The sequence below is a fragment of the Arachis hypogaea genome, chromosome 9 (assembly GCF_003086295.3).
Source record: "Arachis hypogaea cultivar Tifrunner chromosome 9, arahy.Tifrunner.gnm2.J5K5, whole genome shotgun sequence".
NCBI lineage: Eukaryota > Viridiplantae > Streptophyta > Magnoliopsida > Fabales > Fabaceae > Arachis > Arachis hypogaea.
The window spans coordinates 67572685-67592174 of NC_092044.1; the positions used below are offsets into that span (position 1 = coordinate 67572685).

General features: G+C 34.6%; 1 non-coding gene across 50 annotated transcripts in view; it reads right to left on the minus strand.

Annotated features, from left to right (window-relative positions):
* The window catches only part of LOC112711013 (uncharacterized), a 29876-nt gene extending 13299 nt beyond the window's left edge, over nt 1–16577 (minus strand). For 9 of the 50 annotated variants that reach the window (XR_011865790.1, XR_011865781.1, XR_011865784.1 and 6 more), the window contains exons 1-11: nt 15919–16577; nt 15622–15768; nt 12010–12079; nt 10125–10199; nt 8240–8314; nt 6353–6427; nt 4466–4540; nt 3467–3580; nt 2579–2648; nt 1591–1704; nt 703–772 (exon numbers count right to left, since the gene is read on the minus strand). This is a non-coding gene — a transcript (uncharacterized protein). Of the gene's footprint in view, nt 1–702; nt 773–1586; nt 1723–2560; nt 2649–3462; nt 3581–4465; nt 4541–5352; nt 5468–6352; nt 6428–7239; nt 7355–8239; nt 8315–9126; nt 9242–10124; nt 10200–11011; nt 11127–12009; nt 12085–12896; nt 13029–13890; nt 13966–15621; nt 15770–15918 lie in introns of those variants that run through there. The other 41 variants (XR_011865796.1, XR_011865793.1, XR_011865792.1 and 38 more) reach the window with 32 other exon arrangements.
* Nucleotides 16578–19490: the final 2913 nt, after the last annotated feature.

Sequence of the window (19490 nt, forward strand, 5' to 3'; positions counted from 1 at the left end):
ATCATTATAATCAGATTAAACAAAAAAAACTTTCTAAAATCTACACATATCTGAGCCGCAAAATATTGTGATCTGTGATAACAAGACTGAAATCAAATTAACTGGGTGTATTCTTTTATTTTCTGATTACTAAATTTGGCTTTATGGTTAGATAGCGACGGTAACCCAAAAAATAAAGTAGTTAACTAGTGAAAAGATTTCAACAAAAATGAGCAGCCTCATGCTTGTTCAAATAATAAAAGTCAGTCAGCATGAGAGAAATAACAAGCCACAACAATAGCAAAAGAACAGAATTAGTAAACCCGACTTCGTACGTAGCAGAATTTCAATTCTCACGTAGCAAATTTGTTTAACCCCATCATTTTTATTAGCATCAAATTTGTTTAACCTCATCATTTCCAACACAGCAAACACAATAGCATTAATAAAGAAAATGGCAGTGCCTAATTTAAGAAAGAAAGTAGAAACACTGAAGGGTGATGTCAAATTTTGCTTTAATAACCTTACATATATTATTATCAAGAAAGAAAGAAAGAAAATGGAGGAAACTGCTAACTTGTTTAATTATAAAGCTGCCCTATATTTCTTTTGGTTTAAAAATAAAAAATTACAACGAACAACAAAAACAAGCAACAATGGTAACATAATTCCTTCAAGTAATTGACATTCTTCTAAAAATCAAATCAGAAAAGACAAACTTACTCCCAAAGCTAAGCACGCTATTCGAGCTGTCAAGGAGATCCCTCAATTTGCTTTTGCTTGAATAGTAATTCTGATATGGAAAAAATTGGGATAGGAATCCATTCATCAATGTAAATAAATTCAAGAGGAGAAATAAAAACAATATTAGACAAAGAGAAAGGTAAGGTATGCATTTTGCCTTTTGAACAAGCTTCACACACAACAGAATCAAACTCGGTTTTATTTTAATATATAACAGTGTCTAAGAATAGTCTCAAAAATAAAAGTGATGGATTAAAAGCCTGTATTAAAAAAAATAGAATTAAATCAACACTAATAAGATTCAGTTGCAACCAAGCAAACACAAGATTCAGTTCAAGCAAACAAACAGTTTTCAATTTTACTGTTGTATATATTGATTGGTATATGACATGGCAAACAAAGGTAGAACAAAGTAAATACTAGTTTTGTGTAATGATATATGCAGGTTCTGTTTGGACAACAGCCTAGATCGAAACAAGGCCAAGGGAAAGATAGTTGTGTGCATGAGAGGGGAAGGAGGAAGAATAAGAAAGGGATTAGAAGTTGAAAGAGCTGGTGGTGTTGGTTTCATCCTAGGAAACAATGAACTACTTGGGAATGATCTATCAAGTGACGCTCACTTCATTCCTTCCACTCAAGTGTCCTATCACAATGTCTTGAAACTCATTCACTACATCAATTCTTCTTCTAATCCAATGGCATATATTCTACCCGGAACAACTGTCATGAATACCAAACAAACACCCTCAGTGGCCTCATTCTCTAGCAGGGGTCCAAATGTAATTGACCCTAATATTCTCAAGGTGACCCTTCACTATATTTAATTTTATCTAACTCTATTATGTAGAGAGTAACATACTAACATACTTTTTTACTTTGCAGCTGGGACAGCAGACAACACAAGAAATCCCTCTACGTCTTTAACTGATAAAACTGGTAATCCTGCAATCCCATTTGCAATTGGTGCTGGAGACTTCAACCCTGTAAAGGAAGCAGATCCTGGACTAGTAAATTATACTAGTTAGGCAAAGAGAACGAATCAAAAAACAAAACATACACAGACAATTTAAAGGGGTTTAAAAATTTGGAAATGAAGACGTAGCATTAGTGTGGAGCGGTGTCGACGATCATGATCATTATAATCATATTAAACAAAAAAAAGTTCTATAATCTGCACACATCTGAGCTGCAAAAGATTATGATCTGTGATAACAAGATTGAAATCAAATTAAATGGGTGTATTCTATTATTTTCTGATTAGTAAATTTGGCTTTATGGTTAGATAGCGACTGTAACACAAAAAATAAAGTAGTTTACTAGTGAACAGATTTCAACAAAAATGAGCAGCCTCATGCTTGTTCAAATAATAAAAATCAGTCAGCATGAGAGAAATAACAGGCCACAACAACAGCAAAAGAACAGAATTAACAGGCCACAACAACGGCAAAAGAACAGAATTAGTAAACCCGACTTCGTCCGTAGCAGAATTTCAATTCTCACATAGCAAATTTGTTTAACCCCTTCATTTTTATTAGCATCAAATTTGTTTAACCTCATCATTTCCAACACAGCAAACACAACAGTATTAATAAAGAAAATGGCAGTGCCTAATTTAAGAAAGAAAGTAGAAACACTGAAGGGTGATGTCTGATAACCTTACATATATTATTATCAAGAAAGAAAGAAAGAAAATGGAGGAAACTGCTTACTTGTTTAATTATAAAGCTGCCCTATATTTCTTTTGGTTTAAAAATAAAAAATTATAACGAACAACAAAAACAAGCAACAATGGTAACATAATTCCTTCAAGTAATTGACATTCTTCTAAAAATCAAACCAGAAAAGACAAACTTACTCCCAAAGATAAGCACGCTATTCGAGCTGTCAAGGAGATCCCTCAATTTGCTTTTGCTTGAATAGTAATTCTGATATGGAAAAAATTGGAATAGGAATCCATTCATCAATGTAAAATAATTCAAGAGGAGAAATAAAAACAATATTAGAAAAGAGAAAGGTAAGGTATGTATTTTGCCTTTTGCAAAAGCTTCACACACAACAGAATCAAACTCAGTTTTATTTTAATATATTACAGTGTCTAAGAATAATCTCAAAAATAATAAGTAATGGATTAAAAGCCTGTATTAAAAAAAATAGAATTAAATCAACACTAATAAGATTCAGTTGCAACCAAGCAAACACAAGATTCAGTTCAAGCAAACAAACAGTTTTCAATTTTACTGTTGTATATATTGATTAGTATATGACATGGCAAACAAAGGTAGAACAAAGTAAATACTAGTTTTGTGTAATGATATATGCAGGTTCTGTTTGGACAATAGCCTAGATCGTAACAAGGCCAAGGGGAAGATAGTTGTGAGCATGAGAGGGGAAGGAGGAAGAATAAGAAATGGATTAGAAGTTGAAAGAGCTGGCGGTGTTGGTTTCATCCTAGGAAACAATGAACTACTTGGGAATGATCTATCAAGTGACGCTCACTTCATTCCTTCCTCTCAAGTGTCCTATCACAATGTCTTGAAACTCATTCACTACATCAATTCTTCTTCTAATCCAATGGAATATATTCTACCCGGAACAACTGTCATCAATACCAAACAAACACCCTCAGTGGCCTCATTCTCTAGCAGGGGTCCAAATGTAATTGACCCTAATATTCTCAAGGTGACCCTTCACTATATTTAATTTTATCTAACTCTATTATGTAGAGGGTAACATACTAACATACTTTTTTACTTTACAGCTGGGACAACAGACAACACAAGAAATCCCTTTAAGTCTTTAACTGATAAAACTGGTAATCCTGCAATCCCATTTGCAATTGGTGCTGGACACTTCAACCCTGTAAAGGAAGCAGATCCTGGACTAGTTAATTACACTAGTTAGGCAAAGGGAACGAATCAAAAAACAAAACATAAACAGACAATTTAAACGGGTTTAAAAAATTGAAAATAAAGACGTAGCATTAGTGTGGAGCGGTGTCGATGATCATGATAGTTATAATCAGATTAAACAAAAAAAATTTCTAAAATCTGCACACATCTAAGCCGCAAAAGACTGTGATCTGTGATAACAAGACTGAAATCAAATTAACCGGGTGTATTCTATTATTTTCTGATTAGTAAATTTGGCTTTATGGTTAGATAGCGACTGTAACCCAAAAAATAAAGTAGTTAACTAGTGAAAAGATTTCAACAAAAATGAGCAGCCTCATGCTCGTTCAAGTAATAAAAGTCAGTCAGCATGAGAGAAATAACAGGCCACAACAACAGCAAAAGAACAGAATTAACAGGCCACAACAACAGCAAAAGAACAGAATTAGTAAGCCCGACTTCGTACGTAGCAGAATTTCAATTATCACATAGCAAATTTGTTTAACCCCATCATTTTTATTAGCATCAAATTTGTTTAACCTCATCATTTCCAACACAGCAAACACAATAGCATTAATAAAGAAAATGGCAGTGCCTAATTTAAGAAAGAAAGTAGAAACACTGAAGGGTGATGTCAAATTTTGCTTTGATAACCTTACATATATTATTATCAAGAAAGAAAGAAAGAAAATGGAGGAAACTGCTAACTTGTTTAATTATAAAGCTGCCCTATATTTCTTTTGTTTTAAAAATAAAAATTTATAACGAACAACAAAAACAAGCAACAATGGTAACATAATTCCTTCAAGTAATTGACATTCTTCTAAAAATCAAACCAGAAAAGACAAACTTACTCCCAAAGATAAGCACGCTATTCGAGCTGTCAAGGAGATCCCTCAATTTGCTTTTGCTTGAATAGTAATTCTGATCTGGAAAAAATTGGACAGGAATCCATTCATCAATGTAAATTAATTCAAGAGGAGAAATAAAAACAATATTAGACAAAGAGAAAGGTAAGGTATGCATTTTGCCTTTTGCACAAGCTTCAAACACAACAGAATCAAACTCAGTTTTATTTTAATATATTACAGTGTCTAAGAATAATCTCAAAAATAATTATTGATGGATTAAAAGCCTGTATTAAAAAAATAGAATTAAATCAACACTAATAAGATTCAATTGCAACCAAGCAAACACAAGATTCAGTTCAAGCAAACAAACAGTTTTCAATTTTACTGTTGTATATATTGATTGGTATATGACATGGCAAACAAAGGTAGAAAAAAGTAAATACTAGTTTTGTGTAATGATATATGCAGGTTCTGTTTGGACAACAGCCTAGATCGTAACAAGGCCAAGGGGAAGATAGTTGTGTGCATGAGCGGGGAAGGAGGAAGAATAAGAAAGGGATTAGAAGTTGAAAGAGCTGGTGGTGTTGGTTTCATCCTAGGAAACAATGAACTACTTGGGAATGATCTATCAAGTGACGCTCACTTCATTCCTTCCACTCAAGTGTCCTATCACAATTTCTTGAAACTCATTCACTACATCAATTCTTCTTCTAATCCAATGGCATATATTCTACCCGGAACAACTGCCATGAATACCAAACAAACACCCTCAGTGGCCTCATTCTCTAGCAGGGGTCCAAATGTAATTGACCCTAATATTCTCAAGGTGACCCTTCACTATATTTAATTTTATCTAACTCTATTATGTAGAGGGTAACATACTAACATACTTTTTTACTTTACAACCGGGACAACAGACAACACAAGAAATTCCTTTAAGTCTTTAAGCGATAAAATTGGTAATCCTGCAATCCCATTTTGTAATTGGTGCTGGACACTTCAACCCTGTAAAGGAAGCAGATCCTTGACTAGTTAATTACACTAGTTAGGCAAAGAGAACGAATCAAAAAACAGAACATAAACAGACAATTTAAAGGGGTTTAAAAAATTGAAAATAAAGGCGTAGCATTAGTCTGGAGCGGTGTCGATGATCATGATCATTATAATCAGATTAAACAAAAAAACTTTCTAAAATCTACACATATCTGAGCCGCAAAAGATTGTGATCTGTGATAACAAGACTGAAATCAAATTAACTGGGTGTATTCTATTATTTTCTGATTACTAAATTTGGCTTTATGGTTAGATAGCGACTGTAACCCAAAAAATAAAGTAGTTAACTAGTGAAAAGATTTCAACAAAAATGAGCAGCCTCATGCTCGTTCAAGTAATAAAAGTCAGTCAGCATGAGAGAAATAACAGGCCACAACAACAGCAAAAGAACAGAATTAACAGGCCACAACAACAGCAAAAGAACAGAATTAGTAAGCCCGACTTCGTACGTAGCAGAATTTCAATTATCACATAGCAAATTTGTTTAACCCCATCATTTTTATTAGCATCAAATTTGTTTAACCTCATCATTTCCAACACAGCAAACACAATAGCATTAATAAAGAAAATGGCAGTGCCTAATTTAAGAAAGAAAGTAGAAACACTGAAGGGTGATGTCAAATTTTGCTTTGATAACCTTACATATATTATTATCAAGAAAGAAAGAAAGAAAATGGAGGAAACTGCTAACTTGTTTAATTATAAAGCTGCCCTATATTTCTTTTGTTTTAAAAATAAAAATTTATAACGAACAACAAAAACAAGCAACAATGGTAACATAATTCCTTCAAGTAATTGACATTCTTCTAAAAATCAAACCAGAAAAGACAAACTTACTCCCAAAGCTAAGCACGCTATTCGAGCTGTCAAGGAGATCCCTCAATTTGCTTTTCCTTGAATAGTAATTCTGATCTGGAAAAAATTGGACAGGAATCCATTCATCAATGTAAATTAATTCAAGAGGAGAAATAAAAACAATATTAGACAAAGAGAAAGGTAAGGTATGCATTTTGCCTTTTGCACAAGCTTCAAACACAACAGAATCAAACTCAGTTTTATTTTAATATATTACAGTGTCTAAGAATAATCTCAAAAATAATTATTGATGGATTAAAAGCCTGTATTAAAAAAATAGAATTAAATCAACACTAATAAGATTCAATTGCAACCAAGCAAACACAAGATTCAGTTCAAGCAAACAAACAGTTTTCAATTTTACTGTTGTATATATTGATTGGTATATGACATGGCAAACAAAGGTAGAAAAAAGTAAATACTAGTTTTGTGTAATGATATATGCAGGTTCTGTTTGGACAACAGCCTAGATCGTAACAAGGCCAAGGGGAAGATAGTTGTGTGCATGAGCGGGGAAGGAGGAAGAATAAGAAAGGGATTAGAAGTTAAAAGAGCTGGTGGTGTTGGTTTCATCCTAGGAAACAATGAACTACTTGGGAATGATCTATCAAGTGACGCTCACTTCATTCCTTCCACTCAAGTGTCCTATCACAATTTCTTGAAACTCATTCACTACATCAATTCTTCTTCTAATCCAATGGCATATATTCTACCCGGAACAACTGCCATGAATACCAAACAAACACCCTCAGTGGCCTCATTCTCTAGCAGGGGTCCAAATGTAATTGACCCTAATATTCTCAAGGTGACCCTTCACTATATTTAATTTTATCTAACTCTATTATGTAGAGGGTAACATACTAACATACTTTTTTACTTTACAACCGGGACAACAGACAACACAAGAAATTCCTTTAAGTCTTTAAGCGATAAAATTGGTAATCCTGCAATCCCATTTTGTAATTGGTGCTGGACACTTCAACCCTGTAAAGGAAGCAGATCCTTGACTAGTTAATTACACTAGTTAGGCAAAGAGAACGAATCAAAAAACAGAACATAAACAGACAATTTAAAGGGGTTTAAAAAATTGAAAATAAAGGCGTAGCATTAGTCTGGAGCGGTGTCGATGATCATGATCATTATAATCAGATTAAACAAAAAAACTTTCTAAAATCTACACATATCTGAGCCGCAAAAGATTGTGATCTGTGATAACAAGACTGAAATCAAATTAACTGGGTGTATTCTATTATTTTCTGATTACTAAATTTGGCTTTATGGTTAGATAGCGACTGTAACCCAAAAAATAAAGTAGTTAACTAGTGAAAAGATTTCAACAAAAATGAGCAGCCTCATGCTCGTTCAAGTAATAAAAGTCAGTCAGCATGAGAGAAATAACAGGCCACAACAACAGCAAAAGAACAGAATTAACAGGCCACAACAACAGCAAAAGAACAGAATTAGTAAGCCCGACTTCGTACGTAGCAGAATTTCAATTATCACATAGCAAATTTGTTTAACCCCATCATTTTTATTAGCATCAAATTTGTTTAACCTCATCATTTCCAACACAGCAAACACAATAGCATTAATAAAGAAAATGGCAGTGCCTAATTTAAGAAAGAAAGTAGAAACACTGAAGGGTGATGTCAAATTTTGCTTTGATAACCTTACATATATTATTATCAAGAAAGAAAGAAAGAAAATGGAGGAAACTGCTAACTTGTTTAATTATAAAGCTGCCCTATATTTCTTTTGTTTTAAAAATAAAAATTTATAACGAACAACAAAAACAAGCAACAATGGTAACATAATTCCTTCAAGTAATTGACATTCTTCTAAAAATCAAACCAGAAAAGACAAACTTACTCCCAAAGCTAAGCACGCTATTCGAGCTGTCAAGGAGATCCCTCAATTTGCTTTTCCTTGAATAGTAATTCTGATCTGGAAAAAATTGGACAGGAATCCATTCATCAATGTAAATTAATTCAAGAGGAGAAATAAAAACAATATTAGACAAAGAGAAAGGTAAGGTATGCATTTTGCCTTTTGCACAAGCTTCAAACACAACAGAATCAAACTCAGTTTTATTTTAATATATTACAGTGTCTAAGAATAATCTCAAAAATAATTATTGATGGATTAAAAGCCTGTATTAAAAAAATAGAATTAAATCAACACTAATAAGATTCAATTGCAACCAAGCAAACACAAGATTCAGTTCAAGCAAACAAACAGTTTTCAATTTTACTGTTGTATATATTGATTGGTATATGACATGGCAAACAAAGGTAGAAAAAAGTAAATACTAGTTTTGTGTAATGATATATGCAGGTTCTGTTTGGACAACAGCCTAGATCGTAACAAGGCCAAGGGGAAGATAGTTGTGTGCATGAGCGGGGAAGGAGGAAGAATAAGAAAGGGATTAGAAGTTAAAAGAGCTGGTGGTGTTGGTTTCATCCTAGGAAACAATGAACTACTTGGGAATGATCTATCAAGTGACGCTCACTTCATTCCTTCCACTCAAGTGTCCTATCACAATTTCTTGAAACTCATTCACTACATCAATTCTTCTTCTAATCCAATGGCATATATTCTACCCGGAACAACTGCCATGAATACCAAACAAACACCCTCAGTGGCCTCATTCTCTAGCAGGGGTCCAAATGTAATTGACCCTAATATTCTCAAGGTGACCCTTCACTATATTTAATTTTATCTAACTCTATTATGTAGAGGGTAACATACTAACATACTTTTTTACTTTACAACCGGGACAACAGACAACACAAGAAATTCCTTTAAGTCTTTAAGCGATAAAATTGGTAATCCTGCAATCCCATTTTGTAATTGGTGCTGGACACTTCAACCCTGTAAAGGAAGCAGATCCTTGACTAGTTAATTACACTAGTTAGGCAAAGAGAACGAATCAAAAAACAGAACATAAACAGACAATTTAAAGGGGTTTAAAAAATTGAAAATAAAGGCGTAGCATTAGTCTGGAGCGGTGTCGATGATCATGATCATTATAATCAGATTAAACAAAAAAACTTTCTAAAATCTACACATATCTGAGCCGCAAAAGATTGTGATCTGTGATAACAAGACTGAAATCAAATTAACTGGGTGTATTCTATTATTTTCTGATTACTAAATTTGGCTTTATGGTTAGATAGCGACTGTAACCCAAAAAATAAAGTAGTTAACTAGTGAAAAGATTTCAACAAAAATGAGCAGCCTCATGCTCGTTCAAGTAATAAAAGTCAGTCAGCATGAGAGAAATAACAGGCCACAACAACAGCAAAAGAACAGAATTAACAGGCCACAACAACAGCAAAGAACAGAATTAGTAAGCCCGACTTCGTACGTAGCAGAATTTCAATTATCACATAGCAAATTTGTTTAACCCCATCATTTTTATTAGCATCAAATTTGTTTAACCTCATCATTTCCAACACAGCAAACACAATAGCATTAATAAAGAAATGGCAGTGCCTAATTTAAGAAAGAAAGTAGAAACACTGAAGGGTGATGTCAAATTTTGCTTTGATAACCTTACATATATTATTATCAAGAAAGAAAGAAAGAAAATGGAGGAAACTGCTAACTTGTTTAATTATAAAGCTGCCCTATATTTCTTTTGTTTTAAAAATAAAAATTTATAACGAACAACAAAAACAAGCAACAATGGTAACATAATTCCTTCAAGTAATTGACATTCTTCTAAAAATCAAACCAGAAAAGACAAACTTACTCCCAAAGCTAAGCACGCTATTCGAGCTGTCAAGGAGATCCCTCAATTTGCTTTTCCTTGAATAGTAATTCTGATCTGGAAAAAATTGGACAGGAATCCATTCATCAATGTAAATTAATTCAAGAGGAGAAATAAAAACAATATTAGACAAAGAGAAAGGTAAGGTATGCATTTTGCCTTTTGCACAAGCTTCAAACACAACAGAATCAAACTCAGTTTTATTTTAATATATTACAGTGTCTAAGAATAATCTCAAAAATAATTATTGATGGATTAAAAGCCTGTATTAAAAAAATAGAATTAAATCAACACTAATAAGATTCAATTGCAACCAAGCAAACACAAGATTCAGTTCAAGCAAACAAACAGTTTTCAATTTTACTGTTGTATATATTGATTGGTATATGACATGGCAAACAAAGGTAGAAAAAAGTAAATACTAGTTTTGTGTAATGATATATGCAGGTTCTGTTTGGACAACAGCCTAGATCGTAACAAGGCCAAGGGGAAGATAGTTGTGTGCATGAGCGGGGAAGGAGGAAGAATAAGAAAGGGATTAGAAGTTAAAAGAGCTGGTGGTGTTGGTTTCATCCTAGGAAACAATGAACTACTTGGGAATGATCTATCAAGTGACGCTCACTTCATTCCTTCCACTCAAGTGTCCTATCACAATTTCTTGAAACTCATTCACTACATCAATTCTTCTTCTAATCCAATGGCATATATTCTACCCGGAACAACTGCCATGAATACCAAACAAACACCCTCAGTGGCCTCATTCTCTAGCAGGGGTCCAAATGTAATTGACCCTAATATTCTCAAGGTGACCCTTCACTATATTTAATTTTATCTAACTCTATTATGTAGAGGGTAACATACTAACATACTTTTTTACTTTACAACCGGGACAACAGACAACACAAGAAATTCCTTTAAGTCTTTAAGTGATAAAATTGGTAATCCTGCAATCCCATTTTGTAATTGGTGCTGGACACTTCAACCCTGTAAAGGAAGCAGATCCTTGACTAGTTAATTACACTAGTTAGGCAAAGAGAACGAATCAAAAAACAGAACATAAACAGACAATTTAAAGGGGTTTAAAAAATTGAAAATAAAGACGTAGCATTAGTCTGGAGCGGTGTCGATGATCATGATCATTATAATCAGATTAAACAAAAAAACTTTCTAAAATCTACACATATCTGAGCCGCAAAAGATGTGATCTGTGATAACAAGACTGAAATCAAATTAACTGGGTGTATTCTATTATTTTCTGATTACTAAATTTGGCTTTATGGTTAGATAGCGACTGTAACCCAAAAAATAAAGTAGTTAACTAGTGAAAAGATTTCAACAAAAATGAGCAGCCTCATGCTCGTTCAAGTAATAAAAGTCAGTCAGCATGAGAGAAATAACAGGCCACAACAACAGCAAAAGAACAGAATTAACAGGCCACAACAACAGCAAAGAACAGAATTAGTAAGCCCGACTTCGTACGTAGCAGAATTTCAATTATCACATAGCAAATTTGTTTAACCCCATCATTTTTATTAGCATCAAATTTGTTTAACCTCATCATTTCCAACACAGCAAACACAATAGCATTAATAAAGAAAATGGCAGTGCCTAATTTAAGAAAGAAAGTAGAAACACTGAAGGGTGATGTCAAATTTTGCTTTGATAACCTTACATATATTATTATCAAGAAAGAAAGAAAGAAAATGGAGGAAACTGCTAACTTGTTTAATTATAAAGCTGCCCTATATTTCTTTTGTTTTAAAAATAAAAAATTATAACGAACAACAAAAACAAGCAACAATGGTAACATAATTCCTTCAAGTAATTGACATTCTTCTAAAAATCAAACCAGAAAAGACGAACTTACTCCCAAAGCTAAGCACGCTATTCGAGCTGTCAAGGAGATCCCTCAATTTGCTTTTGCTTGAATAGTAATTCTGATCTGGAAAAAATTGGATAGGAATCCATTCATCAATGTAAATTAATTCAAGAGGAGAAATAAAACAATATTAGACAAAGAGAAAGGTAAGGTATGCATTTTGCCTTTTGCACAAGCTTCACACAAAAAGGAATCAAACTCAGTTTTAATTTAATATATTACAGTGTCTAAGAATAATCTCAAAAATAATAAGTGATGGATTAAAAGCCTGTATTAAAAAAAATAGAATTAAATCAACACTAATAAGATTCAGTTGCAATCAAGCAAACACAAGATTCAGTTCAAGCAAACAAACAGTTTTCAATTTTACTGTTGTATATATTGATTAGTATATGACATGGCAAACAATGGTAGAAAAAAGTAAATACTAGTTTTGTATAATGATATATCCAAGTTCTGTTTGGACAACAGCCTAGATCGTAACAAGGCCAAGGGGAAGATAGTTGTGTGCATGAGAGGGGAAGGAGGAAGAATAAGAAAGGGATTAGAAGTTGAAAGTGCTGGTGGTGTTGGTTTCATCCTAGGAAACAACGAACTACTTGGGAATGATCTATCAAGTGACGCTCACTTCATTCCTTCCACTCAAGTGTCCTATCACAATGTCTTGAAACTCATTCACTACATCAATTCTTCTTCTAATCCAATGGCATATATTCTACCCGGAACAACTGTCATGAATACCAAACAAACACCCTCAGTGGCCTCATTCTCTAGCAGGGTTCCAAATGTAATTGACCCTAATATTCTCAACGTGACCCTTCACTATATTTAATTTTATCTAACTCTATTATGTAGAGGGTAACATACTAACATACTTTTTTACTTTGCAGCTGGGACAACAGACAATACAGGAAATCCCTTTAAGTCTTTAACTGATAAAACTGGTAATCCTGCAATCCCATTTGCAATTCGTGCTAGACACTTCAACCCTGTAAAGGCAGTAGATCCTGCACTAGTTAATTACACTAGTTAGGCAAAGAGAACGAATCAAAAAACAAAATATAAACAGACAATTTAAAGGGGTTTAAAAAATTGAAAATAAAGACGTAGCATTAGTCTGGAGCGGTGTCGATGATCATGATCATTATAATCATATTAAACAAAAAAATTTCTAAAATCTACACACATCTGAGCCACAAAAGACCGTGATCTGTGGTAACAAGACTGAAATCAAATTAACTGGGTGTATTCTATTATTTTCTGATTAGTAAATTTGGCTTTATGGTTAGATAGCGACTGTAACCTAAAAAATAATGTAGTTAACTAGTGAAAAGATTTCAACAAAAATGAGCAGCCTCATGCTCGATCAAATAATAAAAATCAGTCACAAGTGAGAAATAACAGGCCACAACAACAGCAAAAGAACAAAATTAACAGGCCACAACAACAGCAAAAGAATAGAATTAGTAAACCCGACTTCGTACGTAGCAGAATTTCAATTCTCACATAGCAAATTTGTTTAACCCCATCATTTTTATTAGCATCAAATTTGTTTAACCTCATCATTTCCAACACAGCAAACACATAGCATTAATAAAGAAAATGCAGTGCCTAATTTAAGAAAGAAAGTAGAAACACTGAAGGGTGATGCAAATTTTGCTTTGATAACCTTACATATATTATTATCAAGAAAGAAAGAAAGAAAATGGAGGAAACTGCTAACTTGTTTAATTAGAAAGCTGTCCTATATTTCTTTTGGTTTAAAACTAAAAAATTATAACGAACAACAAAAACAAGCAACAATGGTAACATAATTCCTTCAAGTAATTGACATTCTTCTAAAAATCAAACCATAAAAGACAAATTTACTCCCAAAGCTAAGCACGCTATTCGAGCTGTCAAGGAGATCCCTTAATTTGCTTTTGCTTGAATAGTAATTCTGATCTGGAAAAAATTAGGACTGGAATCTATTCATCAATGTAAATTAATTCAAGAGGAGAAATAAAAACAATATTAGACAAAGAGAAAGGTAAGGTATGCATTTTGCCTTTTGCACAAGCTTCACACACAACAGAATCAAACTCAGTTTTATTTTAATATATTACAGTGTCTAAGAATAATCTCAAAAATAATAAGTGATGGATGTCCTAATCTTCTATGCCAAGTTCTAAATTAGATTTATACATAGCAAGAAAAGATTGAAACACTTTGAATTCATTAATCTGTCTAGGTATATACACGTTCTCAAAAACATATAGATCTTGTTTAAGTATTCCTTGAAGGAGCACCTCCTTAGACACCTGAGATAACACATTTTAAATTGTAAAAAATGCCTGGCCTCAATCCATGACCTACAACTAAAATTATGAAAGGAACAACTCAGCTATCTCAACTTTAGTATTTTGCAGTTAGAGTTTTCCAAAGTTGCTGTAAGACTGAACACTCAATCTAGACTCCAATTTAAAAATGACCACTGAAAATCAAGACTCCTATTTAAAAATGACCACTCAAACCCCATCATGCTAAGGTTGAAAACCCTGTTTCCTGTACAAGTTCTCGAGTCCTATTCGTTCTTTGTTTTGTACTTTCAATGATCATCCAAATTACTTGGTTAGAAACTTCCAATTATAGTTTAGAAAACCTTGGTTTAATTTGTCTAATTTGTATATGCATAGAAATGAAAGGTTCATAGTAACCAATATATTAACTAAACTTTAGTGTGTTTACTTAATACATTTTTATTATATTAAGTCATAAACACAGTAACTCCGGAACTTTAACAATATGGACAAAATGGATTTTTCAAAAAAAAGAAAGGGAAAAACCTTGAAAAGGGGTGTTTCGTATTAGCATATAGCAAGAATACATATTAAAAGAACAGTGCATTTTAATTCATTTTTATACATAAGCAATTTGATTTTTGAGGATGCATAAATTTCGAAAAACACATTGTTATCTAAAGTAGAGATAGATTAAAGTAAGACTCACCTCTTTATTTTTTAAAGTCTATTAGTAAATGTTAGCCACTATAGAAGAGACCTTAATTTTAGTAGACTGATAGCATCATAGTTGCATAGAACTTCCAACACATAAAGGATACACTGCTGCACCAAGACCGTTCTAGGTGACGGTGCACCAGACACACTCACACCCTCAAGAAACCCCCATTTAGTATTTCTTTACCAAAAAAAATTAAACACAAAAAACAGAAACCATTTCAATAAGGAATTTACATCATAACCAAACAAAATAACAAACGATCATATCACTCAAACCTTGTATCAAGTATCTGTACTATTCGAACAAATGCATGCGTGTCATAATAAAGTATAATTCATATACTAAGATTAAAAGAATACCAGTGAATGAATCTCATTATCCAAGTTGAAATAAATTTCATATACTCCAATATAAGAAATTAGTATAATTCATATACCAGTAGTGACTTGATAGTTTTCCATGCAAATCCCACTGAAGACAGGGCTTTTTTCTTTTAGTGTAATTTGTAACAAACTATGAATTTATCTAAATATTTTATTTATTCAGACTTCAAATATGAATATGATAAATTAAAACCCTAAAAAATAGTAGGATTCGTACCTCTTGGATAATTTGAAGAGCAACCACTCCTCTGCTTTTCTTCATAATCGATTTCTTCTTCGTCCAACGGCGGTCAAAGATGAAGTAGGCCAAAGCTACGCACAGCAAAATGGCGCCACCAAAGCCAACGGCGCGAGGGATGAGTGACTGGTTGGGGAACAAATAGAAGATTAATAGCAAATTAAACACAGGGAAACCAATTTAATAAAAGAACCAGAACAAATAGAAGATTAACAGAGAGAAGAGAGGTCTAGAAGATTTAAAAAATAGAGTAGTTAAAAGGAGAATTTCACAAACCCAGGAATCAGGAAGAATGACAGCGGCATTCATGGGACGGGGAGGACAGCAACGTTCACGGGACGGGGAGGACAGTGATGGTCACAGGACGGGAGAGCAGGATGCAGACGCAGACGTTTACGGGATAGAGACGACATGACGAGGAACACACTCTAGAAGTGCGAGTCTGCGATGGCATGTGCGAAGGGGATTCTGTGCGACGGCGGTTCTGGCGTGTGCAAGGGAGAGAAGAGAGTGACGGAAGAGAACACAGAAAGGCAAATAAGAGAGCGAGAGAAGAGGCTTAGGGTGTTAGGGTTCCAGTGTGGGGAGGGTGATTTTACATTTAGGGTTCGACAGAGAGAGGGTTAGAGGAAAGCCATGGGTGCGAAGGTCTGGGTTAGAGGAAAGGCTTGGGTAATGAACCATGAAGATGGAGATGTTGTTTGAGGATGATGACGGCGTGGGTAACTTTTAGGGTTTTTTTTGTGACTGGATCACTTTTAGGGTTAAAATTAGTGTGTGATGTTGTTTGGGTTAAAATTGAAAGCTAAGGAAAAAAATGTTAAGTGTGGAAAAAAATTGGGTGGAAAACTAAATTTTGGGGGAGGGAATTTTATCGGTATGTTTTTTTTGTGGGGTGTCAAAATATACAAAATATGGGCACGCTTTACAAGCGTGCCGGTTGCCCTCTATCGCCATGCTTTTAAACGTGACAAAAAAGGTGGCCAAATTTTTAATTAGTGGCACCCTCGTAAAAGCGTGCCCCTTGCCCTCTGTCACCATGCTTTTCAAGTGTGGCAGTAAAAAAACGTGGCCAATTTTCATGTAAGTGGGCACCCTTGTAAAAGCGTGCTGATTTCTCTCTATGGCCACGCTTTTCAAGCGTGGAAAAAAAGCGTGGCAAAATCACAATTCAGTGGCCACCCTTGCAAAAGCGTGGCCATAGACCACTTTTGGACACGCTTTAAAAGTGTGGCAAGAAAAAAGTGTACCAACAGGCCTTTTTTCTTGTAATGAAAGGAATTGTGAATTGGATGATAGAAGAAATTTTGTTTGCAACACCTAATTGACATGAAGTAGAAAACATGGCAAGCATAGTCCACAAAGTTTAAAAAGCTTAAAAAGTGTCATTAGGTAAGCTTATGATCCAATTTCACAATTCTTAATGTTAATGCATCAAATAGGTGACTTAAATAAAAATCAACCATAAACAAGCATCACCTAACAAAAAATGCATCAACTAAGACCAAATTGCCTATCTATAGATAATGAAATCAAATCACATGGTGGCCAAAACATGCAATTTGGAAATCCAAAAGCATTCTCAAAGGCAATGTTATGAGTACTTGGTATGCACAAAATTAAACATGAAGAACACAATATCAGGCAACAATGTATGACCTCAATGAAGATATCTAACAATAACTAGCAATAACAATATCAATAATTCAGCAGCAATACCTCAACAAATTTAACCAATCAATTTAATCATCCAACACTTAACACCAAAACAGAAAATTAAACTAACTAATGCAATAACTAACTAACTAACTAAACACTAACTAACTAACTCACTAACTAAAGGTGAGTATGGTGGGTGGTGAATTATAGTGATGACGGTGGTTGGAAAAGAGAAAGGAGAGAGGGGAAGCGAAAAGAAGAGAAGAAATAGAGATAAGAGAAGAAAAGAAGTAAGGTGGTGAGAAAACATAGGTGTGCGTACGCACGAGAAACAGGGGTGTGCGCGCGCATAAGCTTGTGCGAGATCCTCGGGCAGAAGGTGAAATTTGGCGTGTGCGCGCACACATGTGTACGAATGCACGATAGAGAGTTTTTTTAGAGAGGGGGGTGAAATGTGCGTGTGCACATGTATTGTGCGCACACACAGAAAGCTGTTTTTTTTTTTTAAGAAAAAGAAACATCAAAATTCGACAACTGTGCATACGCACGAGGCGTGCGAATGCTCCTAGCAGAAGGGGTAGAAGCTGGTGTGCGCGCGCACAGACGCGCACAGGTCTGTGCGCACGCACAGGGTGTGCGAAAAGAGGGTTGTGTGCGTACACACAAGCATGTGTGCACGCACAGAGCACAAAATACAAAGGGTCACCCATGCACAAGGCGTGCAAGAGCTTTGAATAGGGGCTGTGCAAAGGGATGTGCGTACGCACAGCTGGGTGCATGCCCATAGGAGCTCAACAAAACGATTTTAATCGCAAAATATCCAACGTTGCACAACTACATTATCCAAACTAAAAGTTTAACCTAACTAAGCTTGAAATTAAACTAAACATAAGCTATCTACAAGAAATAAAATGCAATGAATTAAAACTATACATACAAAGAGAGGGTTAGAAAGGTGTTACCATGGTGGGGTATCTCCCACCTAGCACTTTTATTTATTGTCTTTAAGTTAGACAATTGGGAGAGCATTGGCTATGGTGGCTTGTGCTTGAATTCTTTCTCGAATCCCCACCTATGTTTGCATCTCCAAAAGTCTCTGGAATCCCAAATCTTGCGCACCCAAACTTGTTGATCCATGTGATTCCATCCAAGTGGCATGCATCTAGAACTCCTACTCAAGCATTCAAACAACTTCCAAGATCTACTTACTTGAGAATTACACCAACCATTAAAGCAAAATTCAATGATTTAACTCCTATGAACCTAGGATCATGTTCCTAACCACTACCTAATTCTCCTTTATTTCCCAATCCACAAATATTCCTAAGTTGACAATCATTTTCAATCAAACCATACTCAAGCGGAATAATGAAGCTCAAGGTTAAGGATGTTACCCACTTAAATGAAGGAGGAGATAGTGACTTAGGAGAAAAGACTTCAAATATCTTTGGCAATGTGAGTTTCAATTCCTCTTTCTCTTCTTGAATGACCCCACCTCTTCAATTTCTTAAACCGCTTCTTCTAATTCCTTCAATTCAACCTTCTCCATTTATAACTCATGCTTCATTTCCTCTTCTCCCCCTTATTGTTCCAAGCTCTCTTCCAATCCACATGCTTCAATTGGAGTTGATTCTTTACTTTAATCTATGGAAGTGCTTGAATTGTTGGAAGATTATAGTGAAGCTAAATGGGATAGGGCTCTGGCTAAGGTAGCCATGATATTATCTTGCCTCTTTTGGTACTCTTCTTGCTCTTGAAGGAAAAATTGGAATGCTTCCTCTGTGGAAGGTTATGGGAAAAAAGGAGGCTCATCATGTGAAAGGAGGACCTCATATGTTGAAGGTGGTTGGTATTGATGAGAGGATTGAGGTAGTATGGGGTACTGGCATTGGAATTGTGGTAGCTCTAAGTGTGGTTCATAAGGTTGTTTATGAGATACAAAAGATTGATGGTATAGTGGGTAAAGGATAGGCTCATGTGGAGGTGTTTGGTAATAGTGTGATGTGGCTTGTGAGTAAGGTTGATCATAATGTTGAGGGTTTGATTAGTATTTGTATGCATCAGGAGGTGGATAGTAGCTATAAGGGTATGGAGGAGGGTTTTGCCAAGAGGTTGCCTAGAAGCATATAGCTCCTCACTTAATTGATCCAACAATTCATGATGCATTCTATCATTGAGGTTCTCAATTC